We start from the raw sequence: 17,425 nt of genomic DNA, 5'->3' as shown, positions 1-17,425 counted from the left end.
ATTACAGGAAGATGGGCATAGCTTTGTCAGGGGTGAGCTTAAGAAAGCACACCCTGGGGCGGCTGAAGCATTTTTGGGGTGTGACAGCTCCTTTGGGCTTCGCAGCTCAGGAGGACGAGCCATGCCAAAGGAAGTCATGAAAAATAAGGCAACAGCGGAGACGCCGGTAAAGGTCTGGGCACCTTTAAAATACCGGTCATAAGAGAGGGTTGCATCCAGAGCGATCAACCCGACTACAAGGGAGTGGCCTGGTGAATCATTTGATTTAGGGTACAATCACGGCTTCAAGATCCCAGCTATCAGCCAAGGTGCTGTCTCGTTGGCTTCGGGGCTCATTTTTCATGATGAATTGATGGATTACGATGACGACCAGGAGACTAAGGAGGGGGAGAATTGTGAGGTTGGGGATGAGACTGCGGGGAAGGAGATGCATCAAAGAAATTAGGTGAGCTGTTCTAACAGAGGAAGGAGTTTTGGTGTGTTTCAGGATTTGCCCCCTTTGATGGTGCAGCGTAATCGGATAGTCAAGACGAATAATCAGGTACCTGCAAGTGGTTTCATTCAAAAAAGGTGAGACACAGGCTGCTGTGGCTATGGGGTGCGAAGAGTTAAGCATGAAGGTAGTGTGTTTGGTGTCTGTAACAGTGGGTAATACCCTTTTGCGTTAGCATAAGGAAGTTTGGGTAGATTGAGTGGGAAAGATGATGCAAATAATGAAGTAGTTAAAGATGCAGACAAAGTCCATTTGGGGGGGCTGTGAACAAAAAAGTCGGAGTCAATGATGGTAAGTCAGAGGCAAGTGGTGAGGAGGCTTCTAAGGCAGAGCCAGGTAAGGAAAAAGGAAACTCAGGTGAGGGTAGTGTAAAAAGTAAGAAGTTGCCATATATGGGGGTGTTCTTGCCTTTGGGGGCGCATCTCACCCAAGCCATGAAGGAAAACATTTGTAAAGGTGAGTTTGTTGATGTTTTTAAATTATTACATAGGGAAGTGTGGGCTAAGGAAGAGTCAAAGGAGGAGGAATGGGAATTAGCTAGGAGGCCGAAAGTTCCCACTACCCTTGAGAATTGGATGTCAGTATTCTTAATCATTGCTAGCGTTTATTGTGAGAGGCATCCGGAGCGATGTATTTCTCTATTAAAATACATGGACGTTTTTAGGTGGGCTCAAATAGACTATGGTGGTTTTGGATGTTTTAGATATAATGAAGAACTTAGAGCCCAGATGGCATTATTTCCAGATAAAGAATGGTGAGATATTTATAATGAGCTTTGGATGCAATGGTTGTGTACTTCCAAGAATGCCTCAGCGTTACACACAGCTAGTGGTCTTCTGGTTCCTTACAAGCCCTGCCAGGGGCATCCCAACCAATCTGGGGTGGGTAGTTTCACGAGAGGTCAGTTCCCACAGAATGGATCTTGTTGGTCCTTCAACAGAGGGTCATGCACATGACTCCAGTGCAAGTTCATGCACAATTGCTCCAATTGCAGGGGCAAACATCCATTGGTGTAATGTTGTGGAGGGATGCAATGGGGATGGAAGGCTAATGCAGGTAGAGGTGGTGATAGGCGAAGGGGTCGGATGCAGCAGAAAGTGGCGCTACACCTGCAGAGCCACTTTCCTTAAATCTGCCCCTTTGTGTTTGTCTCGGAGCAACAGGTGGTTTATAATTTTGACACAAGTTAGGTCAATTTCAATAGAGTCCAGCAATTACAGGAAGATGGGCATAGCTTTGTCAGGGGTGAGCTTAAGAAAGCACACCCTGGGGCGGCTGAAGCATTTTTGGGGTGTGACAGCTCCTTTGGGCTTCGCAGCTCAGGAGGACGAGCCATGCCAAAGGACGTCATGAAAAATAAGGCAACAGCGGAGACACCGGTAAAGGTCTGGGCACCTTTAAAATACCGGTCATAAGAGAGGGTTGCATCCAGAGCGATCAACCCGACTACAAGGGAGTGGCCTGGTGAATCATTTGATTTAGGGTACAATCACGGCTTCAAGATCCCAGCTATCAGCCAAGGTGCTGTCTCGTTGGCTTCGGGGCTCATTTTTCATGATGAATTGATGGATTACGATGACGACCAGGAGACTAAGGAGGGGGAGAATTGTGAGGTTGGGGATGAGACTGCGGGGAAGGAGATGCTTCAAAGAAATTAGGTGAGCTGTTCTAACAGAGGAAGGAGTTTTGGTGTGTTTCAGGATTTGCCCCCTTTGATGGTGCAGCGTAATCGGATAGTCAAGACGAATAATCAGGTACCTGCAAGTGGTTTCATTCAAAAAAGGTGAGACACAGGCTGCTGTGGCTATGGGGTATGAAGAGTTAAGCATGAAGGTAGTGTGTTTGGTGTCTGTAACAGTGGGTAATACCCTTTTGCGTTAGCATAAGGAAGTTTGGGTAGATTGAGTGGGAAAGATGATGCAAATAATGAAGTAGTTAAAGATGCAGACAAAGTCCATTTGGGGGGGCTGTGAACAAAAAAGTCGGAGTCAATGATGGTAAGTCAGAGGCAAGTGGTGAGGAGGCTTCTAAGGCAGAGCCAGGTAAGGAAAAAGGAAACTCTGGTGAGGGTAGTGTAAAAAGTAAAAAGTTGCCATATATGGGGGTGTTCTTGCCTTTGGGGGCGCATCTCACCCAAGCCATGAAGGAAAACATTTGTAAAGGTGAGTTTGTTGATGTTTTTAAATTATTACATAGAGAAGTGTGGGCTAAGGAAGAGTCAAAGGAGGAGGAATGGGAATTAGCTAGGAGGCCGAAAGTTCCCACTACCCTTGAGAATTGGATGTCAGTATTCTTAATCATTGCTAGCGTTTATTGTGAGAGGCATCCGGAGCGATGTATTTCTCTATTAAAATACATGGACGTTTTTAGGTGGGCTCAAATAGACTATGGTGGTTTTGGATGTTTTAGATATAATGAAGAACTTAGAGCCCAGATGGCATTATTTCCAGATAAAGAATGGTGAGATATTTATAATGAGCTTTGGATGCAATGGTTGTGTACTTCCAAGAATGCCTCAGCGTTACACACAGCTAGTGGTCTTCTGGTTCCTTACAAGCCCTGTCAGGGGCATCCCAACCAATCTGGGGTGGGTAGTTTCACGAGAGGTCAGTTCCCACAGAATGGATCTTGTTGGTCCTTCAACAGAGGGTCATGCACATGACTCCAGTGCAAGTTCATGCACAATTGCTCCAATTGCAGGGGCAAACATCCATTGGTGTAATGTTGTGGAGGGATGCAATGGGGATGGAAGGCTAATGCAGGTAGAGGTGGTGATAGGGGAAGGGGTCGGATGCAGCAGATGGTGGGAAAAGGGCCCTTCTCCTAATAAATTCGATATTTTGTTTTATTGGTTGCAGTTTTATCCGAGGCGTGAGGAGGCCAAGTTACTGTACTAGAGTTTTCTTGAGGGTTTCAAGCTATGTTATCAAGGTCATAGAAGACAGAGAAAATGTTTGAAATCTGCAGTTGAGAATCCAGAAGTGGTGAGAAAGAAATTGAGGAAGGAATTGGAGGCTGGCAGAATGGTGGGTCCATGTGATACCTGGCCGATTCATAACTTAACAATTTCACCACTGGGTGTTGTGCCTAAAACACAACAAGGTGAGTTTAGATTGATTCATCATCTATCGTGGTCTGCAGGGGAGTCAGTTAATGATTTAATTGCACATGAAGATTCCATAGTGCATTGCACATCAGTGGAAGACGCAATTAAGTTGGTAAGGGCTTGTGGAAGGAAGGCACAAATGGCAAAGTTAGACATTCAGTCTGTCTTTTGACTATTGCCGGTACATCCTGAGGATTTTTCATTGTTGGGTCTTTAATTTGAGGATTCTATATTTGTGGATATAATGTTGCCAATGGGCTGTTCTGTTTCTTGTTCCCTGTTTGAAACTTGTAGTTGTTTTTTGCAGTGGTTTTTCCAACAGAAGACTGGGCTCGGGCATGTCACGCACTATCTAGGTGACTCTTTTCTGATGGGCTTGCAGTGATCCAATGAATGTAAAAAAGGGTTAATTGAATTTCAGAAGTGTATGGAGGAGATGGAAGTACCTTTGGCTCCGGATAAGACTGAAGGCCCTGCTATATTGGACTCAGAGAAATCTGAGGTACGGTTGCCGGTGGATAAGTGCAAAAGTTGATTTCTCTGTTGGAGGAGGCTGTTTCCAAGGATAAGCTGGAGTTACAGCAGGTGCAAACCTTATTGGGTTCCTTGAAGTTTGCGTGCCGTGTGGTGAGAGTTGGTAGAGCTCTTTGTGGGTGCCTTGGTTTTTCAGTCAAAGGTGCTGTTTTACCTCATCCCAGAATTCGGCTTAAAGAGGTCCTCAATGCTGACTTCGGAATGTTGGTTTCTTTCCAGCAAAGTAATAATGGTGTTAACATGTTGACGGTTGAGGATGAATGGTTATGGCAAGTTCAAAATTTTTCTGATGATTCGGGAGCCCATGGTTTGGTTTTCTGAGATGGTGATTGGACTGCTGACTCGTGGCCGGATTCTTGGAGAAAGGCACACCATAGCATTTCGTTTCTGGAGTTTTTTTCCATTTGATGGTTGCTTTAGTGTTGTGTGGTAACCTTTTAGCAAACAGGCGAGTGCTTTTTAATGTGGGTAGCCAAACAGTTGTTAATTTAGTCAATTCACAGAAGGCTCGAGATGAAAAAGTTTTGAAGTTGTTGCGGTTATTTTTGCTTCATTGTCTGAAATTCAATATTTTGTTTAAGGGTCAGTATCTTCCAGGTGCGAATAATGATATCACTGATGGGCTATCTCGTTCACAGTGGCAGAGATTCTGTGTACTGGTGCCGGGAGCAGATTTGCTGAAAACGGCTTTGACGGTGGACCTTTGGGAGCTGGGAATCTAAGGATGTTACAATTGATTTGTCAGTCCATTGCTCCATCTACTTTGAGGTCATATGGCAAGGCCTGGGCAGAATTTATTGAGTCTGGTGCATTGAGGAGGTATGAGGGACCTTACATGTCACGGTATAGGAGGGAGGATGGAGTCCGCTTCATTATGACACACATTGACCTAGGATTGGCGGTGGTGACTATAACAGGGAAGATGGCAGGTATTACATTTTTTGGTAAGTACTTTTGGGATTATGATACCATGGAAGGAGAAATGTGTAGGAGAATTGTTGCTGGCTGGGCGATGGAGGGTGGATCCAGGTTGGATCAATGGCATCCTATTTCCATGCAAAAGCTGAGGGATATTTTGGGGGTTTTAAATTAAATTTGCTTTTCCTGTTGGGAGGGCTGATAGTATAGATGATTCTTCTCCTGAAAAACAACTATATCATGATTGCAGGCACACCTGCACTACGTAGACCAGCGTGGCCGAGTGGTTAAGGTGTTGGACTTAAGATCCAATGGACATGTGTCCGCGTGGGTTCGATCTCCACTCCTGGTATATCATTTTTTCTCTCCAGTGACACTGTTCATTTCAATTTCACGCACTTTTCAGTTGCTCCTGATTATTATTAAAATAAGAGCTACATATAAAATCTTCATATCGATTAACGTGTATTTTTCTCCCCAAAAAGATTAAACACCTTGTATTGTACATTTCTCTTTGAAACTTAGTAACCTTTTGTTGCAGGTTGTATTACAGTATGCTTTTTCGTTTATTATAGGTGACTTATTTGTTTATGATACCTGACTTAATGCTTTCCATTTAGTGCATAAGGAATTACAAAATCTCTCTACCAGGAGTGGGGCTTGAACCCACATGGACACATGTCCATTGGATCTTAAGTCCAACGCCTTAACCACTCAGGAATCCTGGTACCTGTGCAGGAAAGGGCAACAACATGGCACTTATTATAGATATCAAGGGGCATATTTATACTCCGTTTGCGCCAAATTTGCGTTGTTTTTTTCGACGCAAATTCGGCGCAAAACTAACACCATATTTATACTTTGGCGTTAGACGCGTCTAGTGCCAAAGTATGAGTAAAGAGCGTCATTTTTTTGCGTGAACGCCTTCCTTGCGTTAATGAGATGCAAGGTAGGCGTTCCCGTCCCAAAAAATGACTGCGACGCATATGCGTTGTATTTATACTCCCGGGCAAAAATCACGCCCGGGAGTGGGCGGGCCACAAAACCCCGCATTTGCGCCTCTTTTTAACGCCTGGGTCAGGGCAGGCGTTAAGGGACCTGTGGGCTCAAAATGAGCCCACAGCTGCCCTCCCATGCCCCCCTGCCACCCTTGCCCACCCCAGGAGGACACCCAAGGATGGAGGGACCCACCCCAGGGACATTCAGGTAAGTTCAGGTAAGTATACATTTTTTTTTTTAATATTTTTTTTTTGGCATAGGGGGGCCTGATTTGTGCCCCCCTACATGCCTCAGTGCCCAATGACCATGCCCAGGGGACATAAGTCCCCTGGGCATGGCCATTGGGCAAAGGGGCATGACTCCTGTCTTTTCTAAGACAGGAGTCATGTAAATGGCGTCTGGGCGTCGTTAAAAATGGCGCAAATCGGGTGGAGGCGATTTTTTTGCGTCAACCTGACTTGCACCATTTTTAAGACGCCCTAACGCCATTTTTCCCTACGCCGGCGCTGCCTGGTGTACGTGGTTTTTTCCACGCACACCAGGCAGCGCCGGTCTGCTAGCGCCAGCTAACGCCATTCAATAAATACGGCGCCCGCATGGCGCTTCAGAATGGCGTTAGCCGGCACAAAACTTTTTGACGCTAAACTGCGTTAGCGCAGTTTAGCATCAAAAAGTATAAATACGGGCCCAAGAGTGCTCACTGTGTGACAGTGAGCTTTCTATATATATATATTTTCATATCTATATATTTTATCAGGTTACGCAAAACACATTTCAGGAATACAAGGTAATGTCATGACTCTCCTCTATAAAACGTGCATGTACTTAATAAAAAAAAAAATACAACCATACCTATCAAACATGTTTAAGATTATCAGCGTGTAGGACGAAAAAAGGTGCGCTTTTTTCACACTATTTTTGTCACATGTCCTATTAAATATGTCTGCAAATTGACGTTAATCTTAAGAAATATCACACTAACCCCTTTTCAAGACTCAAAACTACACTTCACACAATCTAAAACACTTTGGGACAGATTTACAAGTCCCTTGCGCCCCTTAGCGCTACATTTGCAGAACTTATTTTGCCGCAAATGTGAAGATCATATCTACTACCATAGCACAATATTTACAAGGTGGCGCAAGCTAGGTTTGCGCCACCGTGTAAACACTTTGCGCCACATCATGCATAATATATGCATGATGTGTGCAAAGGGGGCGTTCCCTTGTTAGAGAGTGGGCACGCTCGTTCCTCACCTGACAGGTTGCTTTTTGAGGAGGGTGTCTCTGGGGCTGGTGTTGTAGCTACGAGCGAGCGCTTGGCTCCGCGTGGGTCGCTTCGTTCGCCGCACTGCACTGGAATGGCTGGGAGGCATAGAGTTGGCAGTAGAGGAAGCGGTGTGGTGGGGAAGGGTCAGGCATAATTTATACAAGGTGGGCGTTTCCCTATTAGGGAGCCCGAAAAAATGACGCAAGGCAATCTAAGAGATTGCCTTGCGCCATTTTTTTTTACACTTTCAACGCCTACTCAGAGGAGGCGTTAAAAGGGGGAATACCATTATTTATAATGGGCCCCTATGTACTCTGCAGGATTAGTCCCAAAATGATGGCGCTACTCCTGCAGAGTACATCAATAGCGTAAAAAATATAACGCTAATGCCCCTACCCTGTGCCATGGTGCGCCGTATTATTATATATATAGCTCACACATGGTGGCAGTACAGGGGCGTTAAGGGGTGCAAGGAAAGTGGCGCTGCACCGGCAGACCCACTTTCCTTAAATCTGCCGCTTTGTGTTTGTCTCGGAGCAACAGGTGGTTTATAATTTTGACACAAGTTAGGTCAATTTCAATAGAGTCCAGCAATTACAGGAAGATGGGCATAGCTTTGTCAGGGGTGAGCTTAAGAAAGCACACCCTGGGGCGGCTGAAGCATTTTTGGGGTGTGACAGCTCCTTTGGGCTTCGCAGCTCAGGAGGACGAGCCATGCCAAAGGACGTCATGAAAAATAAGGCAACAGCGGAGAAGCCGGTAAAGGTCTGGGCACTTTTAAAATACCGGTCATAAGAGAGGGTTGCATGCAGAGCGATCAACCCGACTACAAGGGAGTGGCCTGCTGAATCATTTGATTTAGGGTACAATCACGGCTTCAAAATCCCAGCTATCAGCCAAGGTGCTGTCTCGTTGGCTTCGGGCTCATTTTTCATGATGAATTTATGGATTACGATGACGACCAGGAGACCAAGGAGGGGGAGAATTGTGAGGTTGGGGATGAGACTGCGGGGAAGGAGATGCAGCAAAGAAATTAGGTGAGCTGTTCTAACAGAGGAAGGAGTTTTGGTGTGTTTCAGGATTTGCCCCCTTTGATGGTGCAGCGTAATCGGAAAGTCAAGACGAATAATCAGGTACCTGCAAGTGGTTTCATTCAAAAAATGTGAGACACAGGCTGCTGTGGCTATGGGGTGTGAAGAGTTAAGCATGAAGGTAGTGTGTTTGGTGTCTGTAACAGTGGGTAATACCCTTTTGCGTTAGCATAAGGAAGTTTGGGTAGATTGAGTGGGAAAGATTATGCAAATAATGAAGTAGTTAAAGATGCAGACAAAGTCCATTTGGGGGGGCTGTGAACAAAAAAGTTGGAGTCAATGATGGTAAGTCAGAGGCAAGTGGTGAGGAGGCTTCTAAGGCAGAGCCAGGTAAGGAAAAAGGAAACTCAGGTGAGGGTAGTGTAAAAAGTAAAAAGCTGCCATATATGGGGGTGTTCTTGCCTTTGGGGGCGCATCTCACCCAAGCCATGAAGGAAAACATTTGTAAAGGTGAGTTTGTTGATGTTTTTAAATTATTACATAGAGAAGTGTGGGCTAAGGAAGAGTCAAAGGAGGAGGAATAAGAATTAGCTAGGAGGCCGAAAGTTCCCACTACCCTTGAGAATTGGATGTCAGTATTCTTAATCATTGCTAGCGTTTATTGTGAGAGGCATCCGGAGCGATGTATTTCTCTATTAAAATACATGGACGTTTTTAGGTGGGCTCAAATAGACTATGGTGGTTTTGGATGTTTTAGATATAATGAAGAACTTAGAGCCCAGATGGCATTATTTCCAGATAAAGAATGGTGAGATATTTATAATGAGCTTTGGATGCAATGGTTGTGTACTTCCAAGAATGCCTCCGCGTTACACACAGCTAGTGGTCTTCTGGTTCCTTTACAAGCCCTGTCAGGGGCATCCCAACCAATCTGGGGCGGGTAGTTTCACGAGAGGTCAGTTCCCACAGAATGGATCTTGTTGGCCCTTCAACAGAGGGTCATGCACACGACTCCAGTGCAAGTTCATGCAGAATTGCTCCAATTGCAGGGGCAAACATCCATTGGTGCAATGTTTTGGAGGGATGCAATAGGGATGGAAGGCTAATGCAGGTAGAGGTGGTGATAGGGGAAGGGGTCAGATGCAGCAGATGGTGGGAAAAGGGCCCTTCTCCTAATAAATTAGATATTTTGTTTTATTGGTTGCAGTTTTATCCGAGGCGTGAGGAGGCCAAGTTACTGTACTAGAGTTTTCTTGAGGGTTTCAAGCTATGTTATCAAGGTCATAGAAGACAGAGAAAAAAATGGAAATCTGCAGTTGAGAATCCGGAAGTGGTGAGAAAGAAATTCAGGAAGGAATTGGAGGCTGGCAGAATGGTGGGTCCATGTGATACCTGGCCGATTCATAACTTAACAATTTCACCACTGGGTGTTGTGCCTAAAACACAACAAGGTGAGTTTAGATTGATTCATCATCTATCGTGGTCTGCAGGGGAGTCAGTTAATGATTTAATTTCACATGAAGACTCCATAGTGCATTGCACATCAGTGGAAGAGACAATTAAGTTGGTAAGGGCTTGTGGAAGGAAGGCACAAATGGCAAAGTTAGACATTCAATCTGTCTTTTGACTATTGCCGGTACATCCTGAGGATTTTTCATTGTTGGGTCTTTAATTTGAGGATTCTATATTTGTGGATATAATGTTGCTTCCAACAGAAGACTGGGCTCGGGCATGTCACGCACTACCTAGGTGACTCTTTTCTGATGGGCTTGCAGTGATCCAATGAATGTAAAAAAGGGTTAATTGAATTTCAGAAGTGTATGGAGGAGATGGAAGTACCCTTGGCTCCGGATAAGACTGAAGGCCCTGCTATATTGGACTCAGAGAAATCTGAGGTACGGTTGCCGGTGGATAAGTGCAAAAGTTGATTTCTCTGTTGGAGGAGGCTGTTTCCAAGGAAAAGCTGGAGTTACAGCAGGTGCAAGCCTTATTGGGTTCTTTGAAGTTTGCGTGTCGTGTGGTGAGAGTTGGTAGAGCTCTTTGTAGGTGCCTTGGTTTTTCAGTCATAGGTGCTGTTTAACCTCATCCCAGAATTCGGCTTAAAGAGGTCCTCAATGCTGACTTCAGAATGTTGGTTTCTTTCCAGCAAAGTAATAATGGTGTTAACATGTTGACGGTTGAGGATGAATGGTTATGGCAAGTTCAAATTTTTTCTGATGATTCAGGAGCCCATGGTTTGGTTTTCTGATATAGTGATTGGACTGCTGAGTCGTGGCCGGATTCTTGGAGAATGGCACACCATAGCATTTCGTTTCTGGAGTTTTTTTCCATTTGATGGTTGCTTTAGTGTTGTGTGGTAACCTTTTAGCAAACAGGTGAGTGCTTTTTAATGTGGATAGCCAAACAGTTGTTAATTTAGTCAATTCACAGAAGGCTCAAGATGAAAAAGTTTTGAAGTTGTTGCGTTTATTTTTGCTTCATTGTCTGAAATTCAATATTTTGTTTAAGGGTCAGTATGTTCCAGGTGTGAATAATGATATCACTGATGGGCTATCTCGTTCACAGTGGCAGAGATTCTGTGTACTGGTGCCGGGAGCAGATTTGCTGAAAACGGCTTTGACAGTGGACCTTTGGGAGCTGGGAATCTAAGGATGTTACAATTGATTTGTCAGTCCATTGCTCCATCTACTTTGAGGTCATATGACAAGGCCTGGGCAGAATTTATTGAGTCTGGTGCATTGAGGAGGTATGAGGGACCTTACATGTAACGGTATAGGAGGGAGGATGGAGTCTGCTTCATTATGACACACAATGACCTAGGATTGGCGGTGGTGACTATAACAGGGAAGATGGCAGGTATTACATTTTTTGGTAAGTACTTTTGGGATTATGATACCATGGAAGGAGAAATGTGTAGGAGAATTGTTGCTGGCTGGGCGATGGAGGGTGGATCCAGGTTGGATCAATGGCATCCTATTTCCATGCAAAAGCTGAGGGATATTTTGGGGGGTTTGAATTAAATTTGCTTTTCCTGTTGGGAGGGCTGATAGTATAGATGATTCTTCTCCTGAAAAACAACTATATCATGATTGCAGGCACACCTGCACTGTGTAGACCAGGGTGGCCGAGTGGTTAAGGCGTTGGACTTAAGATCCAATGGACATGTGTTTGCGTGGGTTCGAGCCCCACTCCTGGTATATCATTTTTTCTCTCCCGTCACACTGTTCATTTCAATTTCACGCACTTTTCAGTTGCTCCTGATTATTATTAAAATAAGATCTACATATAAAATCTTCATATCGATTAACGTGTATTGTTCTCCCCCAAAAAGAGTAAACGCCTTGTATTGAACATTTCTCTTTGAAACTTATTAACCTTTTGTTGCAGGTTGTATTACAGTATGCTTTTTCGTTTATAATAGGTGACTTATTTGTTTATGATACCTGACTTAATGCTTTCCATTTGGTGCCTAAGGAATTACAAAATCTCTCTACTAGGAGTGGGGCTTGAACCCACGAGGACACATGTCCATTGGATCTTCAGTCCAACGCCTTAACCACTCGGCATCCTGGTATCTGTGCAGGAAAGGGCAACAACATGGCACTTATTATAGATATCAAGAGTGCTCAGTGTGTGACAGTGAGCTTTCTATATATATATATATTTTCATATCTATATATTTTATCAGGTTACGCAAAACACATTTCAGGAATACAAGGTAATGTCGTGCCTCTCCTCTATAAAACGTGCATGTACTTAATAAAAAAAAAAATACAACCATACCTATCAAACATGTTTAAGATTATCAGCGTGTAGGACGAAAAAAGGTGCGCTTTTTTCACACCATTTTTGTCACATGTCCTATTAAATATGTCTGTAAATTGACGTTAATCTTAAGAAATATCACACTAACCCCTTTTCAAGACTCAAAACTACACTTCACACAATCTAAAACACTTTGGGACAGATTTACAAGTCCCTTGCGCCCCTTAGCGCTACATTTGCAGAATTTATTTTGCCGCAAATGTGAAGATCATATCTACTACCATAGCACAATATTTACAAGGTGGCGCAAGCTAGGTTTGCGCCACCTTGTAAACACTTTGCGCCACATCATGCATTATATATGCTTGATGTGTGCAAAGGGGGCGTTCCCTTGTTAGAGAGTGGGCACGCTCGTTCCTCACCTGACAGGTTGCTTTTTGAGGAGGGTGTCTCTGGGGCTGGTGTTGTAGCTACGAGCGAGCGCTTGGCTCCGCGTGGGTCGCTTCGTTCGCCGCACTGCACTGGAATGGCTGGGAGGCATAGAGTTGGCAGACGAGGAAGCGGTGTGGTGGGGAAGGGTCAGGCATAATTTATACAAGGTGGGCGTTCCCCCATTAGGGAGCCCGAAAAAATGGCGCAAGGCAATCTAAGAGATTTCCTTGCGCCATTTGTTTTACACTTTCAACGCCTACTCAGAGGAGGCGTTAAAAGGGGGAATACCATTATTTATAATGGGCCCCTATGTACTCTGCAGGATTAGTCTTAAAATGATGGCGCTACTCCTGCAGAGTACATCAATAGCGTAAAAAATATAACGCTAATGCCCCTACCCTGTGCCATGGTGCGCCGTATTATTATATATATAGCTCACACATGGTGGCGGTACAGGGGCGTTAAGGGGTGCAAGGAAAGTGGCGCTGCACCGGCAGAGCCACTTTCCTTAAATCTGCCCCTTTGTGTTTGTCTCGGAGCAACAGGTGGTTTATAATTTTGACACAAGTTAGGTCAATTTCAATAGAGTCCAGCAATTACAGGAAAATGGGCATAGCTTTGTCAGGGGTGAGCTTAAGAAAGCACACCCTGGGGCGGCTGAAGCATTTTTGGGGTGTGACAGCTCCTTTGGGCTTCGCAGCTCAGGAGGACGAGCCATGCCAAAGGACGTCATGAAAAATAAGGCAACAGCGGAGACGCCGGTAAAGGTCTGGGCACCTTTAAAATACCGGTCATAAGAGAGGGTTGCATCCAGAGCGATCAACCCGACTACAAGGGAGTGGCCTGGTGAATCATTTGATTTAGGGTACAATCACGGCTTCAAGATCCCAGCTATCAGCCAAGGGGCTGTCTCGTTGGCTTCGGGGCTCATTTTTCATGATGAATTGATGGATTACGATGACGACCAGGAGACTAAGGAGGGGGAGAATTGTGAGGTTGGGGATGAGACTGCGGGGAAGGAGATGCATCAAAGAAATTAGGTGAGCTGTTCTAACAGAGGAAGGAGTTTTGGTGTGTTTCAGGATTTGCCCCCTTTGATGGTGCAGCGTAATCGGATAGTCAAGACGAATAATCAGGTACCTGCAAGTGGTTTCAGTCAAAAAAGGTGAGACACAGGCTGCTGTGGCTATGGGGTGTGAAGAGTTAAGCATGAAGGTAGTGTGTTTGGTGTCTGTAACAGTGGGTAATACCCTTTTGCGTTAGCATAAGGAAGTTTGGGTAGATTGAGTGGGAAAGATGATGCAAATAATGAAGTAGTTAAAGACGCAGACAAAGTCCATTTGGGGGGGCTGTGAACAAAAAAGTCGGAGTCAATGATGGTAAGTCAGAGGCAAGTGGTGAGGAGGCTTCTAAGGCAGAGCCAGGTAAGGAAAAAGGAAACTCAGGTGAGGGTAGTGTAAAAAGTAAAAAGTTGCCATATATGGGGGTGTTCTTGCCTTTGGGGGCGCATCTCACCCAAGCCATGAAGGAAAACATTTGTAAAGGTGAGTTTGTTGATGTTTTTAAATTATTACATAGGGAAGTGTGGGCTAAGGAAGAGTCAAAGGAGGAGGAATGGGAATTAGCTAGGAGGCCGAAAGTTCCCACTACCCTTGAGAATTGGATGTCAGTATTCTTAATCATTGCTAGCGTTTATTGTGAGAGGCATCCGGAGCGATGTATTTCTCTATTAAAATACATGGACGTTTTTAGGTGGGCTCAAATAGACTATGGTGGTTTTGGATGTTTTAGATATAATGAAGAACTTAGAGCCCAGATGGCATTATTTCCAGATAAAGAATGGTGAGATATTTATAATGAGCTTTGGATGCAATGGTTGTGTACTTCCAAGAATGCCTCAGCGTTACACACAGCTAGTGGTCTTCTGGTTCCTTACAAGCCCTGCCAGGGGCATCCCAACCAATCTGGGGTGGGTAGTTTCACGAGAGGTCAGTTCCCACAGAATGGATCTTGTTGGTCCTTCAACAGAGGGTCATGCACATGACTCCAGTGCAAGTTCATGCACAATTGCTCCAATTGCAGGGGCAAACATCCATTGGTGTAATGTTGTGGAGGGATGCAATGGGCATGGAAGGCTAATGCAGGTAGAGGTGGTGATAGGCGAAGGGGTCGGATGCAGCAGAAAGTGGCGCTACACCTGCAGAGCCACTTTCCTTAAATCTGCCCCTTTGTGTTTGTCTCGGAGCAACAGGTGGTTTATAATTTTGACACAAGTTAGGTCAATTTCAATAGAGTCCAGCAATTACAGGAAGATGGGCATAGCTTTGTCAGGGGTGAGCTTAAGAAAGCACACCCTGGGGCGTCTGAAGCATTTTTGGGGTGTGACAGCTCCTTTGGGCTTCGCAGCTCAGGAGGACGAGCCATGCCAAAGGACGTCATGAAAAATAAGGCAACAGCGGAGACGCCGGTAAAGGTCTGGGCACCTTTAAAATACCGGTCATAAGAGAGGGTTGCATCCAGAGCGATCAACCCGACTACAAGGGAGTGGCCTGGTGAATCATTTGATTTACGGTACAATCATGGCTTCAAGATCCCAGCTATCAGCCAAGGTGCTGTCTCGTTGGCTTCGGGGCTCATTTTTCACGATGAATTGATGGATTACGATGACGACCAGGAGACTAAGGAGGGGGAGAATTGTGAGGTTGGGGATGAGACTGCGGGGAAGGAGATGCATCAAAGAAATTATGTTAGCTGTTCTAACAGAGGAAGGAGTTTTGGTGTGTTTCAGGATTTGCCCCCTTTGATGGTGCAGCGTAATCGGATAGTCAAGACGAATAATCAGGTACCTGCAAGTGGTTTCAGTCAAAAAAGGTGAGACACAGGCTGCTGTGGCTATGGGGTGTGAAGAGTTAAGCATGAAGGTAGTGTGTTTGGTGTCTGTAACAGTGGGTAATACCCTTTTGCGTTAGCATAAGGAAGTTTGGGTAGATTGAGTGGGAAAGATGATGCAAATAATGAAGTAGTTAAAGATGCAGACAAAGTCCATTTGGGGGGGCTGTGAACAAAAAAGTCGGAGTCAATGATGGTAAGTCAGAGGCAAGTGGTGAGGAGGCTTCTAAGGCAGAGCCAGGTAAGGAAAAAGGAAACTCAGGTGAGGGTAGTGTAAAAAGTAAAAAGTTGCCATATATGGGGGTGTTCTTGCCTTTGGGGGCGCATCTCACCCAAGCCATGAAGGAAAACATTTGTAAAGGTGAGTTTGTTGATGTTTTTAAATTATTACATAGGGAAGTGTGGGCTAAGGAAGAGTCAAAGGAGGAGGAATGGGAATTAGCTAGGAGGCCGAAAGTCCCCACTACCCTTGAGAATTGGATGTCAGTATTCTTAATCATTGCTAGCGTTTATTGTGAGAGGCATCCGGAGCGATGTATTTCTCTATTAAAATACATGGACGTTTTTAGGTGGGCTCAAATAGACTATGGTGGTTTTGGATGTTTTAGATATAATGAAGAACTTAGAGCCCAGATGGCATTATTTCCAGATAAAGAATGGTGAGATATTTATAATGAGCTTTGGATGCAATGGTTGTGTACTTCCAAGAATGCCTCAGCGTTACACACAGCTAGTGGTCTTCTGGTTCCTTACAAACCCTGCCAGGGGCATCCCAACCAATCTGGGGTGGGTAGTTTCACGAGAGGTCAGTTCCCACAGAATGGATCTTGTTGGTCCTTCAACAGAGGGTCATGCACATGACTCCAGTGCAAGTTCATGCACAATTGCTCCAATTGCAGGGGCAAACATCCATTGGTGTAATGTTGTGGAGGGATGCAATGGGGATGGAAGGCTAATGCAGGTAGAGGTGGTGATAGGCGAAGGGGTCAGATGCAGCAGAAAGTGGAGCTACACCTGCAGAGCCACTTTCCTTAAATCTGCCCCTTTGTGTTTGTCTCGGAGCAACAGGTGGTTTATAATTTTGACACAAGTTAGGTCAATTTCAATAGAGTCCAGCAATTACAGGAAGATGGGCATAGCTTTGTCAGGGGTGAGCTTAAGAAAGCACACCCTGGGGCGGCTGAAGCATTTTTGGGGTGTGACAGCTCCTTTGGGCTTCGCAGCTCAGGAGGACGAGCCATGCCAAAGGACGTCATGAAAAATAAGGCAACAGCGGAGACGCCGGTAAAGGTCTGGGCACCTTTAAAATACCGGTCATAAGAGAGGGTTGCATCCAGAGCGATCAACCCGACTACAAGGGAGTGGCCTGGTGAATCATTTGATTTAGGGTACAATCACGGCTTCAAGATCCCAGCTATCAGCCAAGGTGCTGTCTCGTTGGCTTCGGGGCTCATTTTTCATGGTGAATTGATGGATTACGATGACGACCAGGAGACTAAGGAGGGGGAGAATTGTGAGGTTGGGGATGAGACTGCGGGGAAGGAGATGCATCAAAAAAATTAGGTGAGCTGTTCTAACAGAGGAAGGAGTTTTGGTGTGTTTCAGGATTTGCCCCCTTTGATGGTGCAGCGTAATCGGATAGTCAAGACGAATAATCAGGTACCTGCAAGTGGTTTCAGTCAAAAAAGGTGAGACACAGGCTGCTGTGGCTATGGGGTGTGAAGAGTTAAGCATGAAGGTAGTGTATCTGGTGTCTGTAACAGTGGGTAATACCCTTTTGCGTTAGCATAAGGAAGTTTGGGTAGATTGAGTGGGAAAGATGATGCAAATAATGAAGTAGTTAAAGATGCAGACAAAGTCCATTTGGGGGGGCTGTGAACAAAAAAGTCGGAGTCAATGATGGTAAGTCAGAGGCAAGTGGTGAGGAGGCTTCTAAGGCAGAGCCAGGTAAGGAAAAAGGAAACTCAGGTGAGGGTAGTGTAAAAAGTA

General features: G+C 45.0%; 3 non-coding genes across 3 annotated transcripts; 2 read left to right on the top strand and 1 right to left on the bottom strand.

Annotated features, from left to right (window-relative positions):
* The first annotated feature begins 5,320 nt into the window (after nucleotides 1-5,320).
* Nucleotides 5,321-5,403, top strand: TRNAL-UAA (transfer RNA leucine (anticodon UAA)). The gene has a single exon. It is a non-coding gene; the product is annotated as a tRNA-Leu (tRNA).
* A 293-nt stretch (nucleotides 5,404-5,696) lies between these two features.
* TRNAL-UAA (transfer RNA leucine (anticodon UAA)) lies at nucleotides 5,697-5,779 on the bottom strand. The gene has a single exon. It is a non-coding gene; the product is annotated as a tRNA-Leu (tRNA).
* Nucleotides 5,780-11,464: 5,685 nt separating this feature from the next.
* Nucleotides 11,465-11,547, top strand: TRNAL-UAA (transfer RNA leucine (anticodon UAA)). Its single transcript has one exon. It is a non-coding gene; the product is annotated as a tRNA-Leu (tRNA).
* Nucleotides 11,548-17,425: the final 5,878 nt, after the last annotated feature.

The sequence above is a fragment of the Pleurodeles waltl genome, chromosome 5, assembly GCF_031143425.1.
Source record: "Pleurodeles waltl isolate 20211129_DDA chromosome 5, aPleWal1.hap1.20221129, whole genome shotgun sequence".
In the NCBI taxonomy this organism is placed as follows: Eukaryota; Metazoa; Chordata; class Amphibia; order Caudata; family Salamandridae; genus Pleurodeles; species Pleurodeles waltl.
The sequence above is the reverse complement of the archived record's forward strand: the minus strand, read 5'-3'. Positions and strand labels throughout refer to the sequence as shown.